We start from the raw sequence: 24,089 nt of genomic DNA on the forward strand, positions 1-24,089 counted from the left end.
CATCTATACTGACCTCCATCAGGTTGCAAATTGAATATAATTTTTTTCTGCATCTAGCTCTGAAAAAATATTTGGGCTTCTAGCAGTGTGTGGGACTTGTTCTATTAGTCCATCTATACTGACCTCCATCAGGTTGCAAACTGAATATAATTTTTTTCTGCATCTAGCTCTGAAAAAATGTTTGGCCTTCTAGCAGTGTGTGGGACTTTCTCTATTAGTCCATCTATACTGACCTCCATCAGGTTGCAAATTAAAAATAATTTTTATCTGCATCTAGATCTGAAAAAATATTTGGCCTTCTAGCAGTGTGTGGGACTTTCTCTATTAGTCCATCTATACTGACCTCCATCAGGTTGCAAATTAAAAATAATTTTTATCTGCATATACCTCTGAAAAAATATTTGGGCTTCTAGCTGTGTGTGGGACTTGTTCTATTAGTCCATCTATACTGACCTCCATCAGGTTGCAAACTGAATATAATTTTTTTCTGCATCTAGCTCTGAAAAAATATTTGGCCTTCTAGCAGTGCGTGGGACTTTCTCTATTAGTCCATCTATACTGACCTCCATCAGGTTGCAAATTAAAAATAATTTTTTTTCTGCATCTACCTCTGAAAAAATATTGGGCTTCTGGCTGTGTGTGGGACTTGTTCTATTAATCCATCTATACAGACCTCCATCAGGTTGCAAACTGAATATAATTTTTTTCTGCATCTAGCTCTGAAAAAATAGTTGGCCTTCTAGCAGTGTGTGGGACTTTCTCTATTAGTCCATCTATACTGACCTCCATCAGGTTGCAAATTAAAAATAATTTTTATCTGCATTTAGCTCTGAAAAAATATATGGCCTTCTAGCAGTGTGTGGGACTTTCTCTATTAGTCCATCTATACTGACCTCCATCAGGTTGCAAATTAAAAATAATTTTTATCTGCATCTGCCTCTGAAAAAATATTTGGGCTTCTAGCTGTGTGTGGGACTTGTTCTATTAGTCCATCTATACTGACCTCCATCAGGTTGCAAACTGAATATAATTTTTTTATGCATCTAGCTCTGAAAAAATATTTGGCCTTCTAGCAGTGTGTGGGACTTTCTCTATTAGTCCATCTATACTGACCTCCATCAGGTTGCAAATTTAAAATAATTTTTATCTGCATCTAGCTCTGAAAAAATATTTGGCCTTTTAGCAGTGTGTGGGACTTTCTCTATTAGTCCATCTATACTGACCTCCATCAGGTTGCAAATTAAAAATAATTTTTATCTGCATCTAGCGCTGAAAAAATATTTGGCCTTCTAGCAGTGTGTGGGACTTTCTCTATTAGTCCACCTATACTGACCTCCATCAGGTTGCAAATTAAAAATAATTTTTATCTGCATTTAGCTCTGAAAAAATATATGGCCTTCTAGCAGTGTGTGGGACTTTCTCTATTAGTCCATCTATACTGACCTCCATCAGGTTGCAAATTAAAAATAATTTTTATCTGCATCTGCCTCTGAAAAAATATTTGGGCTTCTAGCTGTGTGTGGGACTTGTTCTATTAGTCCATCTATACTGACCTCCATCAGGTTGCAAACTGAATATAATTTTTTTATGCATCTAGCTCTGAAAAAATATTTGGCCTTCTAGCAGTGTGTGGGACTTTCTCTATTAGTCCATCTATACTGACCTCCATCAGGTTGCAAATTTAAAATAATTTTTATCTGCATCTAGCTCTGAAAAAATATTTGGCCTTTTAGCAGTGTGTGGGACTTTCTCTATTAGTCCATCTATACTGACCTCCATCAGGTTGCAAATTAAAAATAATTTTTATCTGCATCTAGCGCTGAAAAAATATTTGGCCTTCTAGCAGTGTGTGGGACTTTCTCTATTAGTCCACCTATACTGACCTCCATCAGCTTGCAAATTAAAAATAATTTTTATCTGCATCTAGCTCTGAAAAAATATTTGGCCATCTAGCAGTGTGTGGGACTTTCTCTATTAGTCCATCTATACTGACCTCCATCAGGTTGCAAATTAAAAATATTTTTTATCTGCATCTACCTCTGAAAAAATATTTGGGCTTCTAGCTGTGTGTGGGACTTGTTCTATTAGTCCATCTATACTGACCTCCATCAGGTTGCAAACTGAATATAATTTTTTTCTGCATCTAGCTCTGAAAAAATATTTGGCCTTCTAGCAGTGTGTGGGACTTTCTCTATTAGTCCATCTATACTGACCTCCATCAGGTTGCAAATTAAAAATAATTTTTATCTGCATCTAGCTCTGAAAAAATATTTGGCCTTCTAGCAGTGTGTGGGACTTTCTCTATTAGTCCATCTATACTGACCTCCATCAGGTTGCAAATTAAAAATAATTTTTATCTGCATCTAGCTCTGAAAAAATATTTGGCCTTCTAGCAGTGTGTGGGACTTTCTCTATTAGTCCATCTACACTGACCTCCATCAGGTTGCAAATTAAAAATAATTTTTATCTGCATCTACCTCTGAAAAAATATTTGGGCTTCTAGCTGTGTGTGGGACTCTTTCTATTAGTCCATCTATACTGACCTCCATCAGGTTGCAAACTGAATATAATTTTTTTCTGCATCTAGCTCTGAAAAAATATTTGGCCTTCTAGCAGTGTGTGGGACTTTCTCTATTAGTCCATCTATACTGACCTCCATCAGGTTGCAAATTAAAAATAATTTTTTTTCTGCATCTACCTCTGAAAAAATATTGGGCTTCTAGCTGTGTGTGGGACTTGTTCTATTAATCCATCTATACAGACCTCCATCAGGTTGCAAACTGAATATATTTTTTTTCTGCATCTACCTCTGAAAAAATATTTGGGCTTCTAGCTGTGTGTGGGACTTGTTCTATTAATCCATCTATACAGACCTCCATCAGGTTGCAAACTGAATATAATTTTTTTCTGCATCTAGCTCTGAAAAAATAGTTGGCCTTCTAGCAGTGTGTGGGACTTTCTCTATTAGTCCATCTATACTGACCTCCATCAGGTTGCAAATTAAAAATAATTTTTATCTGCATCTAGCTCTGAAAAAATATTTGGCCTTCTAGCAGTGTGTGGGACTTTCTCTATTAGTCCATCTATACTGACCTCCATCAGGTTGCAAATTAAAAATAATTTTTATCTGCATCTAGCTCTGAAAAAATATTTGGCCTTCTAGCAGTGTGTGGGACTTTCTCTATTAGTCCATCTATACTGACCTCCATCAGGTTGCAAATTAAAAATAATTTTTATCTGCATCTAGCTCTGAAAAAATATTTGGCCTTCTAGCAGTGTGTGGGACTTTCTCTATTAGTCCATCTATACTGACCTCCATCAGGTTGCAAATTAAAAATTATTTTTATCTGCATCTACCTCTGAAAAAATATTTGGGCTTCTAGCTGTGTGTGGGACTTGTTCTATTAGTCCATCTATACTGACCTCCATCAGGTTGCAAACTGAATATAATTTTTTTCTGCATCTAGCTCTGAAAAAATATTTGGCCTTCTAGCAGTGTGTGGGACTTTCTCTATTAGTCCATCTATACTGACCTCCATCAGGTTGCAAATTAAAAATAATTTTTATCTGCATCTAGCTCTGAAAAAATATTTGGCCTTCTAGCAGTGTGTGGGACTTTCTCTATTAGTCCATCTACACTGACCTCCATCAGGTTGCAAATTAAAAATAATTTTTATCTGCATCTACCTCTGAAAAAATATTTGGGCTTCTAGCTGTGTGTGGGACTCTTTCTATTAGTCCATCTATACTGACCTCCATCAGGTTGCAAACTGAATATAATTTTTTTCTGCATCTAGCTCTGAAAAAATATTTGGCCTTCTAGCAGTGTGTGGGACTTTCTCTATTAGTCCATCTATACTGACCTCCATCAGGTTGCAAATTAAAAATAATTTTTTTTCTGCATCTACCTCTGAAAAAATATTGGGCTTCTAGCTGTGTGTGGGACTTGTTCTATTAATCCATCTATACAGACCTCCATCAGGTTGCAAACTGAATATATTTTTTTTCTGCATCTACCTCTGAAAAAATATTTGGGCTTCTAGCAGTGTGTGGGACTTTCTCTATTAGTCCATCTATACTGACCTCCATCAGGTTGCAAATTAAAAATAATTTTTATCTGCATCTAGCTCTGAAAAAATATTTGGCCTTCTAGCAGTGTGTGGGACTTTCTCTATTAGTCCATCTATACTGACCTCCATCAGGTTGCAAATTAAAAATAATTTTTATCTGCATCTAGCTCTGAAAAAATATTTGGCCTTCTAGCAGTGTGTGGGACTTTCTCTATTAGTCCATCTACACTGACCTCCATCAGGTTGCAAATTAAAAATAATTTTTATCTGCATCTACCTCTGAAAAAATATTTGGGCTTCTAGCTGTGTGTGGGACTCTTTCTATTAGTCCATCTATACTGACCTCCATCAGGTTGCAAACTGAATATAATTTTTTTCTGCATCTAGCTCTGAAAAAATATTTGGCCTTCTAGCAGTGTGTGGGACTTTCTCTATTAGTCCATCTATACTGACCTCCATCAGGTTGCAAATTAAAAATAATTTTTTTTCTGCATCTACCTCTGAAAAAATATTGGGCTTCTAGCTGTGTGTGGGACTTGTTCTATTAATCCATCTATACAGACCTCCATCAGGTTGCAAACTGAATATATTTTTTTTCTGCATCTACCTCTGAAAAAATATTTGGGCTTCTAGCTGTGTGTGGGACTTGTTCTATTAATCCATCTATACAGACCTCCATCAGGTTGCAAACTGAATATAATTTTTTTCTGCATCTAGCTCTGAAAAAATAGTTGGCCTTCTAGCAGTGTGTGGGACTTTCTCTATTAGTCCATCTATACTGACCTCCATCAGGTTGCAAATTAAAAATAATTTTTATCTGCATCTAGCTCTGAAAAAATATTTGGCCTTCTAGCAGTGTGTGGGACTTTCTCTATTAGTCCATCTATACTGACCTCCATCAGGTTGCAAATTAAAAATAATTTTTATCTGCATCTAGCTCTGAAAAAATATTTGGCCTTCTAGCAGTGTGTGGGACTTTCTCTATTAGTCCATCTATACTGACCTCCATCAGGTTGCAAATTAAAAATAATTTTTATCTGCATCTAGCTCTGAAAAAATATTTGGCCTTCTAGCAGTGTGTGGGACTTTCTCTATTAGTCCATCTATACTGACCTCCATCAGGTTGCAAATTAAAAATTATTTTTATCTGCATCTACCTCTGAAAAAATATTTGGGCTTCTAGCTGTGTGTGGGACTTGTTCTATTAGTCCATCTATACTGACCTCCATCAGGTTGCAAACTGAATATAATTTTTTTCTGCATCTAGCTCTGAAAAAATATTTGGCCTTCTAGCAGTGTGTGGGACTTTCTCTATTAGTCCATCTATACTGACCTCCATCAGGTTGCAAATTAAAAATAATTTTTATCTGCATCTAGCTCTGAAAAAATATTTGGCCTTCTAGCAGTGTGTGGGACTTTCTCTATTAGTCCATCTACACTGACCTCCATCAGGTTGCAAATTAAAAATAATTTTTATCTGCATCTACCTCTGAAAAAATATTTGGGCTTCTAGCTGTGTGTGGGACTCTTTCTATTAGTCCATCTATACTGACCTCCATCAGGTTGCAAACTGAATATAATTTTTTTCTGCATCTAGCTCTGAAAAAATATTTGGCCTTCTAGCAGTGTGTGGGACTTTCTCTATTAGTCCATCTATACTGACCTCCATCAGGTTGCAAATTAAAAATAATTTTTTTTCTGCATCTACCTCTGAAAAAATATTGGGCTTCTAGCTGTGTGTGGGACTTGTTCTATTAATCCATCTATACAGACCTCCATCAGGTTGCAAACTGAATATATTTTTTTTCTGCATCTACCTCTGAAAAAATATTTGGGCTTCTAGCTGTGTGTGGGACTTGTTCTATTAATCCATCTATACAGACCTCCATCAGGTTGCAAACTGAATATAATTTTTTTCTGCATCTAGCTCTGAAAAAATAGTTGGCCTTCTAGCAGTGTGTGGGACTTTCTCTATTAGTCCATCTATACTGACCTCCATCAGGTTGCAAATTAAAAATAATTTTTATCTGCATCTAGCTCTGAAAAAATATTTGGCCTTCTAGCAGTGTGTGGGACTTTCTCTATTAGTCCATCTATACTGACCTCCATCAGGTTGCAAATTAAAAATAATTTTTATCTGCATCTAGCTCTGAAAAAATATTTGGCCTTCTAGCAGTGTGTGGGACTTTCTCTATTAGTCCATCTATACTGACCTCCATCAGGTTGCAAATTAAAAATAATTTTTATCTGCATCTAGCTCTGAAAAAATATTTGGCCTTCTAGCAGTGTGTGGGACTTTCTCTATTAGTCCATCTATACTGACCTCCATCAGGTTGCAAATTAAAAATTATTTTTATCTGCATCTACCTCTGAAAAAATATTTGGGCTTCTAGCTGTGTGTGGGACTTGTTCTATTAGTCCATCTATACTGACCTCCATCAGGTTGCAAACTGAATATAATTTTTTTCTGCATCTAGCTCTGAAAAAATATTTGGCCTTCTAGCAGTGTGTGGGACTTTCTCTATTAGTCCATCTATACTGACCTCCATCAGGTTGCAAATTAAAAATAATTTTTTTTCTGCATCTACCTCTGAAAAAATATTGGGCTTCTAGATGTGTGTGGGACTTGTTCTATTAATCCATCTATACAGACCTCCATCAGGTTGCAAACTGAATATAATTTTTTTCTGCATCTACCTCTGAAAAAATATTTGGGCTTCTAGCTGTGTGTGGGACTTGTTCTTTTAGTCCATCTATACTGACCTCCATCAGGTTGCAAACTGAATATAATTTTTTTCTGCATCTAGTTCTGAAAAAATATTTGGCCTTCTAGCAGTGTGTGGGACTTGTTCTATTAGTCCACCTATACTGACCTCCATCAGGTTGCAAATTCAAAATAATTTTTTGTCTGCATCTAGCTCTGAAAAAATATTTGGCCTTCTAGCAGTGTGTGGGACTTTCTCTATTAGTCCATCTATACTGACCTCCATCAGGTTGCAAACTGAATATATTTTTTTTCTGCATCTACCTCTGAAAAAATATTTGGGCTTCTAGCTGTGTGTGGGACTTGTTCTATTAGTCCATCTATACTGACCTCCATCAGGTTGCAAATCGAATATAATTTTTTTCTCCATCTAACCCAGCCAATAGTTTTGGCCTAATACCACAGTTTGGCCACTCAGCTCTGCTCGGTTCCCATCCATTGTTTTTTTGTGCAAACAACTCCAGAGTTATGAACTAGTTAACCACCAAAATGAGTGGAAAAAGGCCTGCTGCTGGTGGAAAGGGGAATAGGCGTGTTGGGAAGGGGAAAAAAGGTTGTGTCCGTGGGGTAGGTGTTAAAGCAACAGTAACATCTGCAGAAGAAAGACCATCTTCCAGCCAAACTAAAATGTCTACTTCTTTTAGCGGACAATGTGATAAGATCCCTTTCTTACGGCCACGCCAATCGCTACAAATTCCAGATGAGGCACAAAAACAGCAGGTGCTTCAACGGATATCAAGTGCTCCTTTAAGTGGGCTCTCCTCCACATCAACTTCAACATCACAAATACTCCAGTCCTCAAAGGTGTCACCCCAATCGCACTTGCTTCCTCACAGCTCCCAAATCTCCAGCTGCCCGTCTGAGTATGAGGTAGAACAGATGGTTGAGTCTGCAGAGCTGTTTACTCATACTATAGCCTGGGAATCAGAGGTCGACTCCAGTGCTTCTGTGAATCCAGACGAGGAAATGATCTGCACTGATGCCCAGAATCTTTATGAGTCGGATCCAGGACCAGACGCAGAAGGTTCTGACCATAATGTAGACCCTCATTCCCAAACTGTAACTTCTGTTGGTGGAGACAATGAGGAAGACGATGATGAGACTCAAATACCTGATTGGAGCGACAACTTTAGTTTTTTGTCAGGGCAGGAACAGGTTGGCTCTGAGGACGACGGGTGTGATAACGCACAGGGTGATGATGATGAGGTTGGAGATCCCACTTACTGTCAACCCACAGTCAGCCAAGAGATGAGGTCAGCAGAGGAGGTGGAGGAAGATGCTAGTGACGACGAGGTCAGGTTGCGCCTTCCTGGACAGAGACGTAGTACTGGAAGCACGTCAACAACTGCATCCTCAAACACAACTCTGCCTCTCACCACAAGTCGTGGTGGCTCTTCAGGTCGCATGGGTGCTAAGCCTTGCATAGCCTGGGCATTTTTTCAGATCGATAAAGATGACCCAACTCGTGTTATCTGTAACATTTGTCAGCAAAAGCTAAGTAGAGGCCAAAAAATACATAGTTTGAGTACTTCATGCATGAACCGGCACATGGACATGAAGCATAAGTTGCAGTGGGAAGCTCAGTGTGCTACAATGTGGCCTAGCCGGCCGGGCCAACCACTGTCTGCCATATCTTGTGCATCCGCGGCCTCTTCATCCTCTGTGACTGGGGGGACAGCAGTCACACCTGTTTTGGGGCGCAGACCTGCCACCTCTTTACCCGCAACAGCCAGCGTGATTGGCAGGTCATCATTTTCTTTGGAGGTGGTAACACCAGCTGGTGTTGAGCGCTGTCCGACATCGATAGCACCACCTTTGGATCAAGGCAACCTAACATGTCCGCCTGCATCTTCCTCACAGACCGGCAGTTTGCCGGGGACACCCTTATCAACCCCGTCTAAGCACAATAGCCAGCCCTCGGTCCCTCAGATGTGGACAAGTAAAAGACCATTTCCTCCTAGCCATGAGAAAGCTAAGAGGTTGAATTTCACCATCTGCAAGCTCTTGGCTACAGAAATGCTGCCTTTCCGCCTGGTGGACACAGAGGATTTTCGAGACCTTATGTCCGTCGCAGTGCCCCAGTACCAGATGCCCAGTCGGCACTACTTCTCAAAGAAAGGTGTGCCTGCGCTCCACCAGCATGTCGCACACAACATCACCGCTTCTTTGAGAAACTCTGTGTGTGACAGGGTGCATTTCACCACAGACACTTGGACGAGTAGGCATGGACAGGGGCGTTACATGTCGCTGACTGGGCACTGGGTAACTATGGTGGCAGCAGGACAAGGGGCTGCTGTCCAAGTCTTGCCGTCCCCACGAGTTGTGCGTCAATCCTCTTTATGTCAAAGTTCCTCCACTGCTTCTGCCTCCTCAACCTCCTCTCGGTCTTCCACCTGCACCCAAAGCCTGTCTGGTCATGCCACAAGCTTTCTAACTGCGCAGAAGGGATCCTGCACACCTCCTTACTATGCTGGCAGTAGGGCTCAACGTCATCAGGCGGTTTTTACTTTGAAATGTCTGGGAAATGTGAGTCACACAGCTGAGGAGTTGTGGTCAGCTCTGGAGAACCAATTTCATGAATGGTTGTCTCCACTGGACCTGAAACCAGGGAAGGCCGTGTGCGACAATGCTGCAAACCTGGGTGCGGCCCTTCGCCGGGGCAATGTCACACACGTGCCTTGCATGGCTCACGTGTTGAACCTGGTTGTCCAGCAATTTTTAGCCCACTATCCCAGACTAGATGGCCTTCTGCAGAGGGCACGGTCACTGTGTGCTCAGTTCCGCCGTTCGCATCCCGCAGCTCAGCGACTTACATCTCTACAGAAGTCGTTGGGCCTCCCACTTCACCGGCTAAAATGCGATGTGCCTACCCGGTGGAATTCAACTCTGCACATGTTGCAGCGACTGTGGCAGCACCGACAAGCCCTGGTGCAATACGTTCTGACGTATAGCCTGGGCCAACGAGATCCAGAGGTGGGGCAAATCACGCTGGAGGAGTGGTCTCAGATCAGGGACCTATGCACCCTTCTGCACAGTTTTGAAATGGCGACGAAGATGTTTAGTGCTGACGATGCCATTATCAGCATGACTATTCCGGTGATTTACATGCTGGAGCACATGTTAAACAGAATTCGGAGTCAGGTGGTGGCACAAGAGGAGGTGGAGAAAGTAGAGGAGGAGGAGTTGTATGCGGAAGGGCTAACATCTGCAAGGTCCAGACGGTCGGCAGCACCAAGGCGGCAGGCATGTGAGGGTGGGGGAGATGGTTTTACCAGGGCGCATGGTAGCAGCCAAACTAGTGAGGAAGGTGCAGGAGCCCAGGAAGAAGTGGAGGACGAACTGATGGAAGACTCATCAGATGAGGGAGACCTTGATCACATTTCTGTTGTACGAGGTTGGGGGGAGAGGACAGAGGAAGGAAGCATGATTGTTACCTCGCCACCAACACAACAGGGACTTGGTGCTCCTGGATGCGCAACACACATGAGTGCCTTCTTGCTGCACTACCTGCAACATGACCCTCGAATTGTGAGAATTAGAAATAATCCTGACTACTGGGTTGCCACACTATTAGATCCCCAGTACAAAAGTAAATTTGCAGAAATTATTCCTGCCATAGAAAGGGATGCACGCATGCAGGAGTATCAGCAGAGACTGTTGCAGAATCTTACATGTGCTTTTCCACAAAACACCAGTGGTGCACGTAGTGAATCTCACAGTTCCAACTTGCCAACCGTGGGACCGTCAAGTGTTCAGCACTCAAACCGTAACAGAACCACTTTATCTGCTGGTAACATCAATTTTGCGGAATCATTTCACCACTTTTTAGCCCATCCTTTGCAAGGCCACAGGAGACAAGAAGTCTGACACATAGTCAACGCCTAGAGACGATGGTACAGGAGTATCTCCAAGTAAACATTGAAGCCATGACTGTGTCACTGGACCCTTGCTCTTTTTGGGCTTCCAATCTGGATAAATGGCCGGAGCTAACCACTTACGCCTTGGAGATCTTGTCATGCCCCGCAGCCAGCGTTCTGTCTGAACGTGTGTTCAGCGCTGCAGGTGGTGTGCTGACAGATAAGCGCACGCTGCTCTCCACTGATAATGTAGACAGACTTACGTTCATAAAGATGAACAAATCATGGATCCGAAACGACTTTTCTACCCCTGTGTCATCCTGGGGAGAGTAAAAGCTTGATGATTGGTTAAAATCACCCTACCAACCGTTTTAAGCTTTCAAATTACTAATCATGTTTATCTGTATCTTGGCTGGAAAATAATTTGGGCTTTGTAGCAGTGTGCAGCACTGATCCTATTAGGCCATCTATACTAAGCTCCACCAGATTTAAAATTAATAATAATTTTTAGCTGCATCTAGCCCGGAAAATAATTTTGGGGCTCCGAGATGCGCAAGACACATAAGTGCCTTCTTGCTGCACTACCTGCAACATGACCCTCATATTGTCAGAATTCGAAGTAATCGTGACTACTGGGTTGCCACACTCTTAGATCCAGCAAACTTTTTGATCAACCTTTTCATTTTAATAAAGACCAAAAAAATGGTCATTTTTGATATTATAAGCATTAGCAGGTTATTAGAAACTGAAACCAAACAGTTTTCAACTCAAAACTTTATTCTAGGTGATGTGACATTTTCACATAGGACCCCTTGTTCGAAAGGAGCTTCTGAACTCTCTCGTCCATTGAATTTGTCAGGTTTTGGATGGTTTCTGCTTCAATTGTTTTGCATGAGGACAGAATACCCTCCCAGAGGTGTTGCTTAGATGTGAACTGCCTCCCGCCATCATAGACACTCCTTTTGATGATGCTCCAGAGGTTCTGAATGGGGTAGAGGTCAGGGGAGCATGGGGGTCACACCATAAGTTTGTCCCCTTTTATGCCCATATCAGCCAGAGATGCAGATATTTTATGTGCAGCATGAGATGGTGCATTATCATGCAAAAAAATGATCTTGCTGTGAAATACACGGTTCTTCTTCTTGAACCATGGCAGGAAGTGCTGTTTGAGAAAATCCACATACATTATGGAGTTCATCTTTAGCGCCTTCAGGGATCCTAAAGGGGCCGACAATCTCCCTCCCCATGATTCCAGCCCAAAACATTACTCCACCTCCTCCTTGTTGGCGCTGTAGCCGTGTTTGCATGGGGTGTCCATCAACCAGCCATCCTCCACTCCATCCATCTGGACCATCGAGCGCTGCACGGCACTCATCCGTGAACAAAACAGTTTTGAAATCAGTCTTCATGTAATGTTTAGCCCACTGGAGCCGTTTCTGCTTGTGTGAAGTGGATAGAGGAGGTCGACAGGATGGCGTATCCACAGCTGCAAACCTCTGAAGGACCCTACATCTTGTTGTTCGGGGGACGTTGGAGGCACCAGCAGCTTCAAAAACTTGTCTGCTGCTTTGACAAGGCTTTTTTGCCGCTGCTCTTTTAACCTGACGTAATTGCCTGTAGGAAAGAGTCCTCAATTTGCCCTTATCAGCACGCACACGTGTGTACTGTGAATCAGCTACATACTTCTTGATTGCCAAGACACTTCATCCTGATCATTGCACAATGTTGATTGTAGTCATAACTTGACCTAAACACTCCACAATTTGTTGCTTCTCAGCAGCCGACACATCCTTTTTCTTTCCCATTTTGGCAGAAAATGTAGGCTGCTTAATAATGTGAGACAGCCTTCTTAAGTAGTCTTGCCTTTCATTGGACACACCTGCCAAACTAATTAGCACAGGTGTCTGCAATTGCTTACAGTGATATAAAGAGCCCTGACACACATCACCATCAATGAGTTTAACTAACAAACAAACAAATTCTTCCCTTATCACTCCTAAACACTTTTTGCATAATAATTTGGAACACAATGTACATGTGCTTTTCCACAAAACACCAGTGGTTCACGTAGTGAATCTTACAGTTCTAACTTGCCAACCGTGGTCTGTACGGAGTTGTTCAATAAAGGGCCCAAAATTAAGATAACATAGATGGGAGAGGTCTCTATGAATAGGAATTCCTAAGTATTTGATACCCTGTGAGGGCCAGGCAAAGGGAAAGTTGGACTGGATGGAATACTATATGGATTTGGGGAGGGAGACATCGAGGGCCTCAGACTTCGCTGCATTGATTTTAAAATTTGACCATGTAACAAAGTGATCTATTTCAGCCATAACAGCATGGATGGATATATGTGATTGAGTGATATATACTAGGACATCATCAGCAAATAGAGAGCACTTGTACTCGGTGCCTCCCACCTCAATCCACCTAATATTGGGGTTATGGCGAATTGATGAGAGCAGGTGCTCCGTCACTAGGATGTATAAGAGAGGGGACAGAGGACATCCCTGCCTTGTCCCATTGGTGATTGTGAAAGGTGATGAAAATGTTCTGATGCACCCCCTGGGCCTTGGGACACCCGGAGCCGGACCCTTTTTGGTGGATGCTGGTGGTTGTAGTCTTCGTGGCGGCGACCCGGTTCCGTGGCTCAGGGTGGTCAAACCAGTGGCGGAACTATTTATGTGGTTTTGATGTTTAAATGTCCGACTATGCCACCCGTGGATTGCGGTCAGAGTGAACCGCCGCTGCAGGGCAGACCGCTGAGGCTGGTGTTGTGGGTGCAGCAGAGCGTAGCATAACTCCCCACGGGAGGAGTATAGCCTCAGGGCAGTGTATGCGGAGGATGGGGGGTGATGGTGCAGGGCAGCAGCAGTAACGACACGGAGTCAGTGATGCAGTCCAGGGCCTTTACTCACAGTTCTTATTATCCAGACCACGTCTGCAGGTAACGGCTGCCCGCGTCGTACTGTGCTCACCAGGTGAGGGGCTCAGACAACTCCCAGATAACTTTGGAGCGCTTCACAGGACCCCCTTTGTGTGTCCTTTGTCTGGCCTTTCTTACCAACCCTTCTGTCCGGCTGCCTCGGGCCTCCTCTTGGTAAACTTGGCGCCAGTTTCCCTGACCCTATGTGGTGCCTTCCTAGCGGGTGTAGCGAGGGGCTGCGCCACATAAAATGTCAGAGCCTCCGGTTTCTAGCTGAGGGTCGTTTCATGCCTCCACTAGTTTCGGGGACCGGTCTCCCCCTTTGGCCTGACACCTCCACGCAGGTGGATTCGGGCGTGCGGTGGCGACTCGCCCGTCCGCACCCCTGGGATCCCTTCATTCCTCGTTCCTGGAGCCTTCTCCGCTCCTCTTCCTTCCTTCTCCCTCTTCCAGGCCTGGGCCTCTGTTACTAGGCCCGCCTCCGGAGCAGAGCTCATGCAGAGCCCCTGCTCCCTGCCACTTCTGCTCAGACTTCTCTGCACTGAACTAAGATGGTGCCCACCTTTTATACTCCCTTCTCAATGCACCCAGGAACTGCTTCCTCCCTGCTCCTGCACTACAGGGTTCCCCTTCCTCAGTGTTCCCTCCCCCCACTCCAGCCAGGGACAGGGACTGTCGTGCTCATCTCAGAGGCATATTGGTCGCCCTGCCCCACGGCAATGTGGTGTAATGCATGCAGGTGTCGGGTCCTGATCCACACTCCATCCTTACCTGAGAGTGAGATATCACACCTCTGGGTGAGGTGCAATACCTCTGTAGCAACCGAGCCCTCAGGGTGCTACAGTTCCATTTATCTTCAGCCTAGGTGACGTATTGTGATACAGGGCCGTGATTTTGGCTATAAAAGGGTCCCCTAGACCCCTACCCCAAGCCTTTTAAGAGAATCATATATGGCGTGCCAGGAGACTCTATAGAATGCTTTCTCAGCATCCAACGAGAGTATCTAATTACAAATTTTTAACTGCATCTAGCCCAGGAAATACTTTGTGCCTAGTAGCAGTGTCTGCTAGTCAGCGGATTATCCCGGCTGTTAAGCAAGCTACACCACCTGTAGTTTGGACACTTAATTTTTTCAAAGGAAATGCTTCGGGACCACGGGATACTCAGTGAAGAGCATCAGGAGGCACCCCAAGGCATAAGGGCTGGGACTGGCAGTAGGATGCCTTGCGGTGGACAGCCGAGCTCGATCCTTATAAAAGCTTTTTAACTGCAGCAGCTTTAGTGGACGCTACTGGAGCTGGAATTACGCGGCTGCTGGCATGAGACTTGCCCTCCAATAGATCCTTGTAAATGGATTTAAAGTGTATTCATTCAAATTAGAGAGACAATTTAAATTAAAAAGCTTAGAGCTGCCACCACCACAGGGGGGCTCGCTCGACCCACCAGCGGACAGGCACCAGTATTGGGAGAGGGGGGCTGGCCGTCAGGGTTCACCGCGGCTCTGGCACAAACCCGGCGACACGGAGGTGGCACGGGCAGGAGCGGACTGAACGTGTCGACTTCTCACTTTTTGGATTTTAGAAGGGCATGACATGCCTATATTTGTGTCTCCCCCTCCTTTTACTCCTCCACCTCTTTTCTTTTCGCATGACTATATGTACTTGTCACTTTTCCATGTGTTAGTTGTGTCTTCTGAGCAGTTTGTCAGCTTTTGGACACCTTTGAAGGTGTTTTCTATGTGTTTCTATGTGTTTTTGTTTGCCTGCCATTGGTTTTAACCGTGTTCGAAGGTGTTCGACGAACAGTTCGACGAACAGTTCGGCGAACACACGGGTGTTCGACGAACCGAACCGAACTCGAACACTATGGGGGTGGCTCAACACTAGTAATGGCAGACACTATAACAGCTTTTAAAAAAGGGCTGGATGATTTCCTCAATAAAAATAACATTGTGGGTTATAGTTAATTTATTGACAAAATGTACAATAGGTTGAGAAAGGTTGAACTTGATGGACCTAGGTCTTTTCTTCAACCTGTGTAACTATGTAACTATGAAGATTAAATGATCTCTAAAAGGCCTAAATTTAAAGATTACACATTTCCTTTGTATTTCAGGCAAAAAAAATTATATGCAGTACAGACCAAAAGTTTGGACACACCTTCTCATTTAAAGATTTTTCTGTCTTTTCATGACTATGAAAATTGTACATTCACACTGAAGGCATCAAAACTATGAATTAACACATGTGGCATTATATACTTAACAAAAAAGTGTGAAACAACTGAAAATATGTCTTATATTCTAGGTTCTTCAAAGTAGCCACCTTTTGCTTTGATGACTGCTTTGCACACTCTTGGCATTCTCTTGATGAGCTTCAAGAGGTAGTCACAGGAAATGGTTTTCACTTCACAGGTGTGCCCTGTCAGGTTTAATAAGTGGGATTTCTTGCCTTATAAATGGGGTCGAAACCATCAGTTGTGTTGTGCAGAGGTCAGGTGGATACACAGCTGATAGTCCTACTGAATAGACTGTTAGAATTTGAATTATGGCAAGAAAAAAGAGCTAAGTAAAGAAAAACGAGTGGCCATCATTACTTTAAGAAATGAAGGTCAGTCAGTCCGAAAAACTGGGAAAACTTTGAAAGTGTCCCCAAGTGCAATTTCAAAAACCATCAAGCGCTACAAAGAAACTGGCTCACATGAGGACCGCCCCAGGAAAGGAAGACCAAGAGTCACCTCTGCTTCTGAGGATAAGTTTATCCGAGTCACCAGCCTCAAAAATCGCAGGTTAACAGCAGCTCAGATTAGAGACCTGGTCAATGCCACACAGAGTTCTAGCAGCAGACACATCTCTACAACAACTGTTAAGAGGAGACTTTGTGCAGCAGGCCTTCATGGTAAAATAGCTGCTAGGAACCTACTGCTAAGAACAGACAACAAGCAGAAGAGACTTGTTTGGGCTAAACAACACAAGGAATGGACATTAGACCAGTGGAAATATGTGCTTTGGTCTGATGAGTCCAAATTTGAGATCTTTGGTTCCAACCACACAGAAAAGGTGAACGGATGGACTCTACATGCCTGGTTCCCACCGTGAAGCATGGAGGAGGAGGTGTGATGGTGTGGGGGTGCTTTGCTGGTGACAGTGTTGGGGATTTATTCAAAATTGAAGGCATACTGAACCAGCATGGCTACCACAGCATCTTGCAGCGGCATGCTATTCCATCCGGTTTGCGTTTAGTTGGACCATCATTTATTTTTCAACAGGACAATGACCCCCAAACACACCTCCAGGCTGTGTAAGGGCTATTTGATCAAGAAGGAGAGTGATGGGGTGCTATGCCAGATGACCTGGCCTCCACAGTCACCAGACCTGAACCCAATCGAGATGGTTTGGGGTGAGCTGGACCGCAGAGTGAAGGCAAAAGGGCCAACAAGTGCTAAGAATCTCTGGGAACTCCTTCAAGATTGTTGGAAGACCATTTCCAGTGACTACCTCTTGAGGCTCATCAAGAGAATGCCAAGAGTTTGCAAAGCAGTCATCAAAGCAAAAGGTGGCTACTTTTGAAGAACCTAGAATATAAGACATATTTTCAATTGTTTCACACTTTTTTGTTAAGTATATAATTCCACAAAGTCTACTCTTAACAGTTGTTGTAGAGATGTGTCTGCTGCTAGAACTCTGTGTGGCATTGACCAGGTCTCTAATCTGAGCTGCTGTTAACCTGCGATTTTTGAGGCTGGTGACTCGGATAAACTTATCCTCAGAAGCAGAGGTGACTCTTGGTCTTCCTTTCCTGGGGCGGTCCTCATGTGAGCCAGTTTCTTTGTAGCGCTTAATGGTTTTTGAAATTGCACTTGGGGACACTTTCAAAGTTTTCCCAGTTTTTCGGACTGACTGACCTTCATTTCTTAAAGTAATGATGGCCACTCGTTTTTCTTTACTTAGCTCTTTTTTCTTGCCATAATTCAAATTCTAACAGTCTATTCAGTAGGACTATCAGCTGTGTATCCACCTGACCTCTGCACAACACAACTGATGGTTTCGACCCCATTTATAAGGCAAGAAATCCCACTTATTAAACCTGACAGGGCACACCTGTGAAGTGAAAACCATTTCCGATGACTACCTCTTGAAGCTCATCAAGAGAATGCCAAGAGTGTGCAAAGCAGTCATCAAAGCAAAAGGTGGCTACTTTGAAGAACCTAGAATATAAGACATATTTTCAGTTGTTTCACACTTTTTTGTTAAGTATATAATTCCACATGTGTTAATTCATAGTTTTGATGCCTTCAATGTGAATGTACAATTTTCATAGTCATGAAAATACAGAAAAATCTTTAAATGAGAAGGTGTGTCCCAACTTTTGGTCTGTACTGTATATATATATATATATATGTATATATATATATATATATATATATATATATATATACACTGTGTTCCAAATTATTATGCAAATAATATTTTCTCAGATTTTCCCAAATTACCTATTTGAATTGCAGTCATTGTAATTTTCCAGTCAAATATCTATTAGAGTACAATTGAAAGGTTTTTGTACAAACTGCCTATGATAACAGTATATTTTTTAAAAAATTAAAAACTCAAACTGCACTCAAAATGCATGTTCCAAATTATTATGCACAGCAGAGTTTTCAACCTTTTCATTTTAATAAAGAACAAAAAAATGGTCATTTTTGAAATTATAAGCAATAGCAGGTTATTACAAACTGAAATCAAACAGTTTTCAACTCAAAACTTTATTCTAGGTGATGTTACATTTGCACATAGGACCCCTTGTTCGAAAGGAGCTTCTGAACTCTCTTGTCCATTGAATTTGTCAGATTTTGGATGGTTTCTGCTTTAATTGTATTGCATGAGGACAGAATACCCTCCCAGAGCTGTTGCTTAGATGTGAACTGCCTCCTGCCATCATAGACACTCCTTGAAATTCCGCAGTGGAAACGCATCAAAAACGCATGGTAATCCACACCCCATGGTCCCCAATGGCATTCCGCAATGTCAATGCACATGCTGCGGATTTTTCCGCAGCGTTTCTGCAGCGCTCATAAATCCGCAGCATGTTCATTAATTTTGCGGAAGCGCAGCCGAAGCGCCGCCATTGACTTGCATTGAGACGCATATAATGCGCGTCTTTACATTTGTACACGCGGATTATATGCGATTCAATGCGTAGATGGTACCCAGTTCTAGAGGAGAGAAGACTCTCATCCAGACCAGGGTACCATTGTACCTGTGAAAAAAAGAATAAAATAAAAAATAAAGTTTATATTCACCTGTCCGGCGGCCCCTGCAGCGCTTCTCCTTCCAGAACCTGAGATGACGTCGCGGTCATGTGACCGCAGCCTGTCTCGCGAGATGCCGGCAAGCCAGGAAGGAACCAGGAAGGAGCGTGACAGCACACACGGCGGCATCGGAGGTAAGTATAGCTTTATTTTTTTATTTTTACGGTCACACTGTATAAATCCATGCCGTGTGCATGGATTTATACAGTGTGACCTAGTTGTCAAGCACTTTCCAAGTGATGCTATTGCATGGAAAGTGCTTGTCAGTCCGCATGCGGAAACACATGCGTTAACGCATGTGAATACGCATGTATTCTGCAGGAAAAACGCATGCACAATCTGCATGCGTTTTTTCTGCCAGGGAGATGCAGAAATGCTGCAGAAATTTTCTGCTTCATTTCTGCATCGTGGGCACATAGCCTAAGAAGGCTAATGGATGTTTAGAAAACCCTAGAAAACCCTTGCACAAGTATGTTAGCCCAGCTGAAAATGGTTTGGCTGATTTGAGAAGCTATAAAATTGACCTTCCTTTGAGCTAGTTGAGAATCTGGAGCATTACATTTGTTTGTTCTATGAAACTCTCAAAATGGCCAGAAAAAGAGAACTTTCATGTGAAACTCGACAGTCTATTCTTGTTCTTTGAAATGAAGACTATTCCATGCGAGAAATTGCCAAGAAACTGAAGATTTCCTACAACGGTGTGTACTACTCCCTTCAGAGGAGAGCACAAACAGGCTCTAACCAGAGTAGAAAAAGAAGTGGAAGGCCCCGCTGCACAACTGAGCAACAAGACAAGTACATTAGAGTCTCTAGATTGAGAAATCGACGCATCACAGCTCCTTTACTGGCAGCTTCATTAAATAGTACATGCAAAACGCCAGTGTCAACATCTACAGTGAAAAGGCGACTCCGGGATGCTGGCCTTCAGGGCAAAGTGACAAAGAAAAAGCCATATCTGAGGCTGGCTAATAAACGGTAAAGATTAATATGGGCAAAAGAACACAGACATTGGACAGAGGAAGATTGGAAAAAAGTTTTATGGACAGATGAATCAAAGTTTGAGGTGTTTGGATCACACAGAAGAACATTTGTGAGAAGCAAAACAACTGAAAATATGCTAGAAGAGTGCCTGATGCCATCTGTCAAGCATGGTGGAGGTAATGTGATGGTCTGGGTTGCTTTAGTGCTGGTAAAGTGGGAGATTTGTACAAGGTAAATGGGATTTTGAATAAGAAAGGCTATCACTCTATTTTGCAACGCCATGCCATACCCTGTGGACAGCGCTTGATTGGAGCCAATTTCATCCTACAATGGGACAATGACCCAAAGCACACCTCCAAATTATGCATGAGCTATTTAGGGAAGAAGCAGGCAGCTGGTATTCTATCTGTAATGGAGTGGCCAGCGCAGTCACCAGATCTCAACCCCATTGAGCTGTTGTGGGAGCAGCTTGACCGTATGGTACACAAAAAGTGCCCATCAAGCCAATCCAACTTGTGGGAGGGGCTTCAGGAGGCATGGGGTGAAATTTCTCAAGATTACCTCAGCAAATTAACAGCTAGAATGCCAAAGATCTGCAATGCTGTAATTGCTGCAAAGGGAGCATTCTTTGACGAAAGCAAAGTTTGAAGGAGAAAATTATTCTTTCAAATAAAAATCATTATTTCTAACCTTGTCAATGTCTGGACTATATTTTCTAATCATTTTGCATTTCATTTTAAAAATTACAAAAGGAAAATGGACCAATGCAAAAGTTTGGGCATCCTTGGAGATTTGTGGAGGATTGGAGGATTTAATGACATTTCAACAAATTCTTGATGCAAACATAACACCATCTGTAAAAAAAAAACTGAAGTTGAAAAGAGGATGGCGTCTACAAATGGATAATGATCCTAAACACACGTCAAAATCCACAATAGACTGCCTCAAAAGGCGCAAGCTGAAGGTTCTACAATGGCCCTCACAGTCTTCTGATCTGAACATCATTGAAAATCTGTGGCTAAACCTCAAAATAGCAGTGCATGCAAGATGACCCAGGAATCTCACAGAACTGGAAGAATGTTCCAAGGAAGAATGGATGAAAATCCCTCAAACAAGAATTGAAAGTCTCTTGTCTGGCTACAATAAGCATTTACAATCTGTGATACGTGCAAAAGGGGGCGCTACTAGGAACTAATCATGCAGGGTGTCCAAACTTTTGCATCTGCCCATTTTCCTTTTTTTTTTATTTTTAAAATGTAAAATATGAAAATATATATATTTTTTGCCTAAAATACAAAGGAAATGGGTCATCTTTAACTTTAGGCCTTTTAAAGATCATTTTATCTTCAACTTGCTTATCTGTTCACAATAACAGCAATTTTGAGCTGGGGTGCCCAAATTTTTACATGCCACTGTACATAAATAGCTCAACTGTTTTCTCACTTTTGGTAATGAATGTATAATGCAGATGTTCATGACACAAAGTTAAACAGATTTGAATGTTACAGAGAAATGCAATGATAAAACAATAAGAAGCAATTCTAGAATCTGATGGGTGACATCAAGTATTTCCATCATGCAATTTAGATAATAGCTTGATCTTGTACTCACTGATCATTATGAATCACGACTGTCAAGCTAATGTCTAGTTTTAGGTTATTGTAGGAATATTCACATGCAGTAGATTTGCTAAAATAAATTCTGCAGCTAAAAACCAATTATTATATTAAAATCAATTACATTCACCTAAATAGGGTTGTTTTTGCAACAAGCATGCAGATTGCTGCAGGTCCCATTAAGATGAAATTAATAGCAACAAACATTTCTCCAACAAATTTGCCACCCATACAGTGGCGTACCGCCAATGGCGGCAGGCCACGCAACTGCTATGGGGCCCGTGAGCCGTGGGGGCCCCATAGCAGTCCAGGGGCAGACATACCGCTGCCGGTGCAGCTGCGCCGGGGGGCCCGCCAGTGCAGCTGCTCCCTGCCAGCGGCGGGCAGGGAGCGATCCCTGCAGCTCCGCTGCTGACAGGAGGAGGATGGCAGCGGAGCTGAAGGGATTCCTCCTCTGCTTCCTCCCTGACCCAGGCGTGCGCAGCTTGATGATGTCATCATGCTGCGTGCGCCTGGGTCAGCTAGGAAGCTGCCGGCAACCAGGAGAATGCTGCAGGGGAACAAGCTGAGGTAAGTTGTTGTTTTTTTTGTTTTTTTTTTACCGCTGGGGAGGTGGGGAGAGCAATGATGGGATGGTGGGGCTGAGAAGAGCAATAATGGGTCTGGGGAGAGAAATTATGGGATGGTGGGGCTGGGGAGAGCAATAATGGGGCTTATGGGGCTGGGGAGAGGAATGATGGAGCTGATGGACTGATGGGGCTGTGGAGAGGAATGATGGGTCTGGGAAGAGCAATAATGGGGCTCATGGGGCTGGGGAGAGCAATGATGGGGTTAAGGAGAGCAAGGATGGGGCTGGGGAGAGCAATGATGGGGCTTATGGGGCTTGGGAGAGCAATGATGGGGCTGGGGAGAGCAATGATGGTGATCATGAGTAAAGAAAGAGAGGTAAAGACAGAAGTGAGTGAAGGACAGAGTGATGCTCTGGAGACGAGTCCCGGGACAGAACACCTAGCAGTATGGCCTTGAGTTTATAACTCAAAGAGGTAACGGTCCAGGACAGAACAGGGAATGTGAGATGAAGAGAGTGCCCCAGGCGGGAGTTCCAAGGAGTCAGCAAGCTGAGAATCTAAGTATGGCCATATTGGCAAACTAGATCACTTAAGAGGGAAGAGGATGCGAAACTGCGGGTTGAGAATAGGACTCCCACTAACTGGACTGTAGTAGTGTGCTGGGTGGTGGTGAAGACAGAGAAACTTGAGGCAGGAAAAAGTCAGCTTGAAGAGGTAGAGAGACTGTGTGTGAAGATGCTCCGTGTTGTAAAAGAAAGGTTTGTGAAAATATGCACCTGCTATCTATTGTACATAATTCCCACCAAGTTTAGTAATAGACTGTTTATTTTTGAGTGGTGGTCTTCCTCATTGAACGGTTTAACATCTGGTGCTGGCCAACCGAAGTCACCAGCATCAGACGAAGTACACACAGCCAGCCAGGACCCTCACCTCGCCCACGGCTACCGCCCCGGGCCACATTATACACCTACACTTTTCCTGTTTTTCTGTCATTTTACCATAATGTTGAAACGTCAATCAATTTTGCATAATTCTTGCAAATAATAAAATCTAAAATCCTCAAGCAAATTAAAGAAGTTGTCCACTACTTGGACAATCACTTCTCATACCCCACGTTTGGCCCTGATAAAATAAAAAAGCTTATCTCATCGTCCGTGCCGGTGCCGTTGCCAGCGCCTTATGCCTCCATTTTACATGTATCTTTCTCATCTATTTTTAAAAACTATAAGAGGCAAACTGTGATCTTTTTAACCATGTTTGATGGATCCTCTTTGACTTAAGTTTCAGATGAGAATAGGACATGTAATTAGTTTGACGGAATGGAAAAATGGATCCTATGAATGGTTCCGTTAAACTCTTTTGGCCAGTGTGCTGTCCATATAAAGAACAAACATCACACGGAAAAAACAGATGTGTGAATGGAGTCTAATTGCCTGTTTAACTCTTTTGGCCAGTGTGCTGTCCATCTAAAGAACAAACATCACATGGAAAAACAGATTTGTGAATAGAGCCTAATTGTCTATAAAAACTACTTGTGTATCTGATGAGCAAGATGTACACCATTAATTCTGCATAAAAGTGACACATAATTCATTTTTTTTAGAAATAATGAAATTATATTAATTTGGAACAACTTTTCTATTGATATTTTCATCCACAACACTATTGCCTTTACTTGTGTTTGTCCGATTTGTTGTATCTACTAGTGATAAGCAAACCCGTGGATGTTTGGGTTCGGCCAAACTACAGTTCAACGTTTGGTTTGGGTCCGAACTTAAACCAAAACTTAATCCCAAACCTGAACCCAATACAAGTTAATAGGGGCCCAAACTTTGGTACTTTAAAATGGCTGTAAAATGGTCAAAGTAAGGCTAGTGGGCTATAAAAGAAAGCTAAATAGGGATACAAGCTGGACAATTGCTCTTCAAACAAATGTGAATATTGAAATTACATAACAGAGAATAAAAAAAAGAACAAATTATAATCGTGAACCAGGAGG

The sequence above is a fragment of the Phyllobates terribilis genome, unplaced genomic scaffold (assembly GCF_046119375.1).
Source record: "Phyllobates terribilis strain yellow unplaced genomic scaffold, ASM4611937v1 Scaffold_2__4_contigs__length_985480577, whole genome shotgun sequence".
Lineage (NCBI taxonomy): Eukaryota > Metazoa > Chordata > Amphibia > Anura > Dendrobatidae > Phyllobates > Phyllobates terribilis.